Genomic DNA, 8335 nt, shown 5'->3' on the forward strand with positions numbered 1-8335 from the left:
CTAAGTTTCTGGGCTAATATCCGCTTATCAGTGAGTGCATATCTAGTGACTTCTTTTGTGATTGGGTTACCTCACTAAGGATGATATCCTCCAGATACACCAGGGTTTGGATCCCCTTTGGCAGTTGCTCTCTTATAAGCTAGCTGCTTCTCCTGTCTGCTTTGTTCCCAACACAGGGCCTGATACAGGGCAAGCACTTAGTAAATCTCTTATTTTTGTTTTCATCACATGAATGAGCAAGCTGAAGAAGAGAAGGTGAGCTAGCTCTATGGCTGTTTTGGGCTCACACAAACTATTCTCTCCTGGACTTATTTCCAACTGGGTACCATTTCAGCCCAAGCTGTGAATTTGCGTGAAAGGTGCAAACCCCACTCTGGCTGACATTCTTGGTGTTTTGCAACAAGAACTGACAGCCTGAGCGAAAGCAGCTCTGTTTCCAAGTTTTGTTCTTGAGAACCGATGGGCTCATTTAACTGAGCAAACTCTCTTTTGCCAGAGGCGTGTTGGCAGCACATTGGCTATTCTTAGAGTTAAGGGTCCCTATGGATTGAACTCAGGCTAATGCCCAGGCTCCTGCTGCACCCTCCAGCGCAGTGCCTGTGTAATTAGACTGATAAACACTGATAGCTGGCCTTGAATGCTGGGGTAGAGTTTTGTAGGAAAATGGCCTCCACAGGCTCTTAGGGAGTGGCACTGTTAAGAGATATGGCCGAGCTGGTGGCACACGCCTTTAATCCCAGCACTCGGGAGGCAGAGGCAGGTGGATTAATGAGTTTGAGGCCAGCCTGGTCTACAAAGTGAGTTCCAGGACAGCCAGGGCTATACAGAGAAACCCTGTCTCGAAAAAACAAAACAAAACAACAACAAAGAGGTATGGCCCTATTGTCATAGGTGTATGTAGGGTTATGGGCCCCACAGCCGTTCCTACCCCACAGAGCACAGCAGCTCAGGGAGGCAGGATGAGAGAATTTTGGCCTCGCTTACCCCGCGTTGTCGCTGGGTTGTTGGGAAGCCCTGGGACACCGCTCCGGGGGTGGGAAAGCACAGTCTGAGTTGCGGGACAACCGGAGCTGGCTTGGGGGTCCCCGGGCCTGAGATGAGGGCCCCGCCATCTGGTTCTCAGGCTCTTAGACATCCAGGCGCTGCTGGAAGCCTTGGAGGAGCTGAGAACAGATTGGGGGCCCCTGCAGGCTGGATCTAACCCGGGCCTGGAGGAGGGGGAAGGGGAACGAGGGGGCGGGGGCTCCGACTGGTTGGGGGGGGAGTCTTTGGCTTGATGGCAGCAGGGTTGGGCTTGGTGGTGGACGTGGCTAGGATGACAGGTCTTCTACGGGAGATAAGACAGTGGCTCTATAGGTACAGGCCTTCTTCGTGGCTCCCCACGGAGGATCCCGGTGAAACAAGGCAGTCCATGGTTTTAAGGCATTTATTGTCATGGCGGAAAGTGGATGAGTAAAACTGTACCTCACTTCTCAGGGCGGGACTGAGGTTAAATACCTTTTGCAGGGAAAGAAAGCTTATTGGTTAAGCCCTCCAGGCCTTTAGGTAACTCATTACAATGGGGATCTGTCTTGAGACTACATCACGTCCTCTACATGTGGAGGGGCCGGGGTGTTGCCCTTACGTGACTAATAGTCACAAACCTATGGGGGTGGAGGACTGTGGCTAGTGACAGGGGCCTGGTGCCCAGGAACAGGTGAAACTCCTACCATCCCTTTAGGGTCTCTGGGGTTTCTGGCCTTAGCTCAAAAGGGAACCGGGCTCCCTCTCACCGGCCCACAGGTGTAGCCTTATTGGAGGAAGTATGTCACTGGGGGAGGGGCTCTGAGATATCAGAGTCTCAAGCCAGGCCCAGTCACTCTTGTCTTCCTGCGGCCTTTGGATCTGGATGTAGAACTCGCAGCTATTTCTACAGCTCCATGTCTGCCTGCATGCTGCCATGCTTCCCACCACAATGACGATGGACTAAACCACCGAACTGTAATCTAGACCCAGTTGGTTGATTTCCTTTCTAAGAGTTGCTATGGTCACGGTGTCTCTTCACGGCAGCAGAAACCCCAACTAAGACAGCTGGGAGGGAAGCAAGTGTATGTGACCCTCCTTCCTAGTCTACTGGGCTGTTTCTTGTCCGGCTAGTGTGCCTGCAATATTCGCTGATAAAGTTGAAGGAATAATAGTGGCTACCAGTCACCAAGTGCTAGAGATCATGAGCAGAGGACAGAGTAGATACACAAAGATAAAATCCCCACCTGGTGGTTGGCTCATGCCTGTAATTTCAGCATCTGAGGCAGGAAGACTGTGGGCCTATTAGCTTATGCCACATAGTAAGACCCTTCCTCGAAGGGGGCTGGGGAGAGAGAAAGAAAGAAAAAAAAAGAGGAAAAGATAAGAAAAACGAAAATTTATTTTCCTAGTGTCAGGTCCAAAAAAAACTTGGGACAAATGGCTGTCTGGTGCCTATTAGTTACCAAAGCACATGCTCACCTCCTGGCTTCCTCACTGGGGGTGGGGAGGTGGCAGATATCGGTGGCTCTTCTCAGTTCTCCTCACCCTACCCCTCCCTACATGTCTCTGCCTCATGGGATTCCCTCCCCAGCTTCACATTCCCTTATAACCCCGCCATTTCAGTTCTGATCTCCCTTCTGTCTTCTCTCTCCTCCTGCCCTGCCGCTCTGCCTCACCAAGGCCTGGTCTGGCCTTCTGGCCCTACTCAGTTTACTATTTTATTGACTTTGGCCTCTTCCAGATAGTTGCCTGTGATGGTTTGTATATGCGTGGCCCAGGGAGTGGCACTATTAAGAGGTGTGGCCTTGTTAGAATTGGTGTGTCGCTGTGGGTTGTGGGCTTCAAGACCCTTGTCCTATCCGCCTGGAAGCCAGTTTGCCTTCAGTCTCAGCTCCTCCTGAACCATGTCTGCCTGGACACCATGTTCCTGTCTCGATGATAATGGACTGAACCTCTGAACCTGTAAGCCAGCCCCAATTAAATGTTGTCCTTATAAGAGTTGCCTTGGTCATGGTGTCTGTTCACAGCAGTAAAACCCTAACTAGACAACGCTTCTGGCTGTACTCACCCTCATATCTACAACAAAACTCTCCTCAACCATACCTTGGAGCGGTCGTAGCCTCAGTTTATACATCTGGTGCCAAAATCCTCGCTTTATACACCCAGAACTGAACTGAACTGTCCATCTTCACAAGGGCAAATCTTCTATGGGTCTAGTCAGCACAGTATTGCCAAGACCTGGCACAGTACCTGACAGAGAAGGTGGCAATAAACGTTTATGTGAGAAAGGAATGATACGAATGTCCTACACTGATGTTCAAAGGCATTAGGATGCTCACCTGCGACCCTTTAATACAGTTGTGGTGACCCCCAGCTATAAAATGAATTACTCTCATTGCTCCTTTATAACTGCACATTTGCTTCGGAATTGTAATGTAAATGTCTGTGTTTTCTGATGGTCGTAGGGGACCCCTGGGAAAGGGTTGCTTAGCCCCCCAAAGGGCCACCACACCCCACAGACTGGGAAGCACGGTATAGTTGGTAACAGCAAGATATGAACCAGCTTGCCAAGATACCATCCAACTCCTTGGCTTTTGCCACACACACACACACACACACACACACACACACACACACACACGTTTCTGGTAGAGCTGACCACTGATTCATTTGTCCTTTCCGATATAAGTGACAGGTAACCTGATAACTCCCCATCTAACCACCTAAACACATCATTCAAGCTACCGCAGCTTCAGGCTTACAGTGTCCTCAGCCCCAGCAGCCCCAGCGAATAAGCACACATCCTTATCTGGTCTCATTTCTCTCTGGGCTGGCTTGTGCATCCAGATGCCTAGAGTTGGGTGGTAATTAACCCATCACAGATGCGAAGAGTGAAGCCCAGGAAAAGACCAAGATGTGAGGACGCAGCTCAGGTATCTAGCTTCACTCCTGGCTGTTTCCTGCCACACCCGAATAACAGCTTTTGGGAGGGAAGATAGAAATGTGTGCACAGGGAAAGCAAGGGCTTTCCTTAAAGTCACAGATAAAATGAACTCAGTCACATCCTTGCCACCAACCTGAATGGCAGTCACAGAACAAGGGCACGGACCACATACTTACCAGAAGCATAGGGAGAATTGCTGGGCAAAGGATTGCTCTGCCTTTAATGAGGCCACAGGAGCAAGGTCCTAACTATTTCAGAAGATTTGGAGCAGGGTTTCTGGCATTTGCAAACACCATTCACCAAATCAATACCAATCATGTGTTTCTTATCTCCACAAGTGTCTTTCCCATCCTAGCATTCCCAGAGCCTGGCCGAGAGTTGAGGTCAAATACATACCTGAAGACGAAAGGGAAGGATGACGTATCTGAGTGCTTGTTATGGGTGAATGAATGGAACAGTATAGTCCTCCCATAGCTGTGAAACTCATATGGAAACTGGGAAGTGTTAACCCCACAGGTTTGGGGAGAAAGAAGACCACAAACCCTTCGTAGCCAAAGCAGTTAAAACAAGCTTCTCCCTAAAGGTGGGGCTCAGGAGACCAGCACTGGACGTGGGTCAGATCAAGATGTTTATGGTTCAAGAGAAGGGGGTTTCCAAATGGAGGATTTGGCAGGAAAATATCTGGGGTTACAGAAGCAGAACATAACCACAGCAACGTGGTCATAAACAATGTGGACATGATAAACTTTTGAAACAAAGACATGGTTGCCAGTTCCTGGAACAGGCGGCACAGAATCGTTTGTAGTTGCGGTTACAGGTGGGGCCTAGCCCAATTCTCTGAGAACCATTTAATCTTAAATAGGGACTAACTAGTTTGCCTTTACTATAAGATAAGATGGATTCCAAGCCTTAGACGGAGGGAGGCAGGCTGGTTTATCAGGAAGTTGCCAGATAAAGATTAAAATGGTTTTAGATATGGTCTATACAGTTGTAGTTCTCATGCCAGTCATGCGCGCATTCTTATACTTAGCAAAGATGTGGTGAATGACTGGGTAGGCGGATAAATAAAAGAAACTTGTCAAGTTCTGTTTTATGAGGCAGATTTATGCTCTTTACACCGACTATAGGGATATGGCGCCACCAAGTGGGCACTTTGGGAATATCCCGAACCTGAACATTCCCTTGCCTCCAATGCCTTTTTTTTTTTTTTTTTTTTTTTTTTAAATCTTGTGGTGTCTCCATCAGCATGTTCCTGCTTCACACACACTGAGGATGGTGGCGTGTCCTTGCAGGTGATTTGGAGAGTCAAAATTGGCAATTTGGAAAAGATGCTCTTAGAGAACAGAGTAGAAGAGCTAGGATGAATTGCTGCTGGTGAATACAAAAGACATTGCAGCTGCTGTCTTGAAATGCATGCCTAACTGTGTGGCCTCGAGCAACCCATCCCCTGGCTTATGTGGGGAAGCAGAGTCTGAGATCAGATACATAGATAATGAAGGTCCATGTCATGTGTCTGTGGGGACCACCAATGTTACAGTAGAGGATACTGGTTTTGTATCAAATAAGGACCTCAACACTAATAAGGGTCAAATCCAAGGTCGGAGTTCTGATCCTCCTGACTTTGATGTTGGCATCATACTGTGCAACTTTTTCTTTTTAAAAAGATTTATTTTGCGTATTTATATATTAGCTTATTACCTGCATTACACATTTGTGCCAGAAGAGGGCGTCAGATCCTATTATAGATGGTTGTAAAGCGTCATGTGGTTCCTGGGGATTGAACTCAGGATCTCTGAAAGTGCAGAGTAGACAGTGCCCTTAACTGCTGAGCCATCTCTCCAGCCCACACTGTGCAACTTTTAAAAGACTACATCAAAATGGTCCAAAGTGTGGCCCCTGGAGCTTTGATGTCTCTGAATGGATCACAGTTCTACCTGTGGACCTGCCCGGCAATGTGTGATCATGGGCAGGACATTTAATCTCTTTATATTTTAGTTTTCTTGTCTGCAAACTGGGGTAGCAAAGGGCTGTATAAAGTTTTCTGTACATACACATCCTACTGCTTAGAATGTTATCTAGACATTCTGGACTTCACACACACATACGTGGGTTCCTCTTAACCTTCTAGGATCCCTGATCTACTTCCAAGGACCAGATCCCAGAGCTCCCTCTTGAGGTGTCTCTTCCTTCCTTCCTATGTTCCTACTTCTCCGTCTCCCTCTCCCTCTCCTTCTCCCTCCCCCCATCTCCCTCTCCCTCTCTTTCTTCCAACATGACGCAAGCCAGAGTCATCTGAGAGAAAATCAATTGAGAAAAATGCCCCCATCAGACCGACCTGTAGGCAAATCCGTGAGGCATTTCTTGCTTGTTGATTGATGTGGCAGGGTAGGCCACTGTGGGTGGCACCACCCTGGGCAGGTGGTCCTGTGTTATCTAAAAAAGCAAACTGGGACAAGCCCCAGGGGGCAGTGCTTCCTGGTGGTTCTTGCCTTCAGGTTCCTGCCTTGAGTTCACACCCTGACTTCCTCTCTCATGGAAGTCAGCAAGCTGTATGGTGAAATAAACCCTTTCCTCTTCAGGTTTCTTTGTTTCTTTCTTTGTTTGTTTGTTTGATGGGGTCTTTGAGATGGCTCAGGGGTTAAGAGCACTGTTTGCTCTTCTTGAGGTCCTGAGTTCAATCCCTAGCAACCACATGGTGGCTCACAACCACTGGATCCGATGCCCTCTTCTGGCACGTGGGTAAACAAAAATAGAACACTCATTTGTGAAATAAATACATTTTAAAAATATTTATGTATTTATTTTATGTATGTGAGTACACTGTAGCTGTACAGATAGTTGTGAGCCATCATGTGGTTGCTGGGAATTGAACTCAGGATTTCTGCTCGCTCTGGTCCCGCTCACTCCAACCCAAAGATTTATTTATTATTATATGTAAGTACACTGTAGCTGTCTTTAGACACACCAGAAGAGGGTGTCAGATCTCATCATGGATGGTTGTGAGCCACCATGTGGTTGCTGGGATTTGAACTCAGGACCTTCAGAAGAGCAGTCAGTGCTCTTCCTGGCTGAGCCATCTCACCTGCCCAAAATAAATACATCCTAAAGAAAGAAGGCTGTCTTAGTTAGGGTTTTACTGCTGTGAAGACACTATGAGACCAAGGCAACTCTTATAAAGGACAGCACTTAATTATGGCTGGCTTACAGGTTCAGAGGTTCAGTCCACTATCATCAAGGCAGGAACATGGTGAATTTAGGCAGGTGTGGGACTGGAAGAGCTGAGCACTTCACCTCTTGTTATAAAGGCAGCTAGGAGAAGACTGGCTTCCAAGCAGCTAGGATGAGGGTCTTAAAGCCCACACCCACAGTGACGAACTTCCTCCAAGGCTACACCTCTAGATATTGCCACTCCCTGGGCCAAACATACAAACCATCACAAAGGCCAGCTTCAAACTCACAGAGATGTCCCTGCCTCTGCCTCCCCAGTGCTAGGATTAAAGAGTGCCGTCACATTTGGCCTCCAAAATTGCTTTTGGTCCTGGTGCTTTCTCACATCAGTAGAAGCATAACTAAGTGCCGGGCAGGGTGGCTTAAGTCTTTAGTCTCAGCACCCAGGAGTCAGAGACAGGTGGATCTCTGAATTTGAGGACAGCCCGGTCTTTATAGTGAGTGAGTTCCAGGACAGCCAAAGCTCTGTAGAGAGACTCTGTCTCAGAAACAACAAAACAAAACAAAACAAAACAAAACAAAACAAAACAAAACAAAACAGGTGAGCTAAGACAGATGTGAAATGTAGACAAGCAGGCAGGCCCCGCCATGGGATGTCCCATACTGCCCCCAGAGTGTGCCTGGTCTTGGTTCTGGATTCTAGAGACACCTAGCTCACTACCTGAAACTTGAGCATGTATACACACACACACACACACACACACACACACACACACACACACACACACTTTCCTACAGGAGAAAAAAGGGCTGGGCCCATCTCTTCAATCCCTGTAACTTAGCCTGCTTTGTCATGATTGGAGTTTGCACGTACCTCCCAAACTGAAACTTTGTGAGTGCTACTGATATTTAGGGTCAGCTAATCCTCTGCTGTGGGTTTTTGCCCTGTGTGGTGTACATGCCAGATGCTCCTACAGGTGGAAGGAGCCTTGTCTAGAGCACCAGTGTTCCAGAGCAAATACAGGGAGATGCAAGGCAGGTGACTTGCCACCCCAGTGAGATCTTTCTGAAGACCATGCATGGACATGGTTGTGTAGAGTGGCAGTGGGTAGGTATGACTGGGAATATTCTGGAAAATTGACATGCCGGACTAAGGACTCTCGCCTGCGTGGGAACCTCTCTCCCTTTACCCTCTTTCCCGTATCTCCAGAGCCAAGA

The sequence above is a fragment of the Mus pahari genome, chromosome 9 (assembly GCF_900095145.1).
Source record: "Mus pahari chromosome 9, PAHARI_EIJ_v1.1, whole genome shotgun sequence".
NCBI lineage: Eukaryota > Metazoa > Chordata > Mammalia > Rodentia > Muridae > Mus > Mus pahari.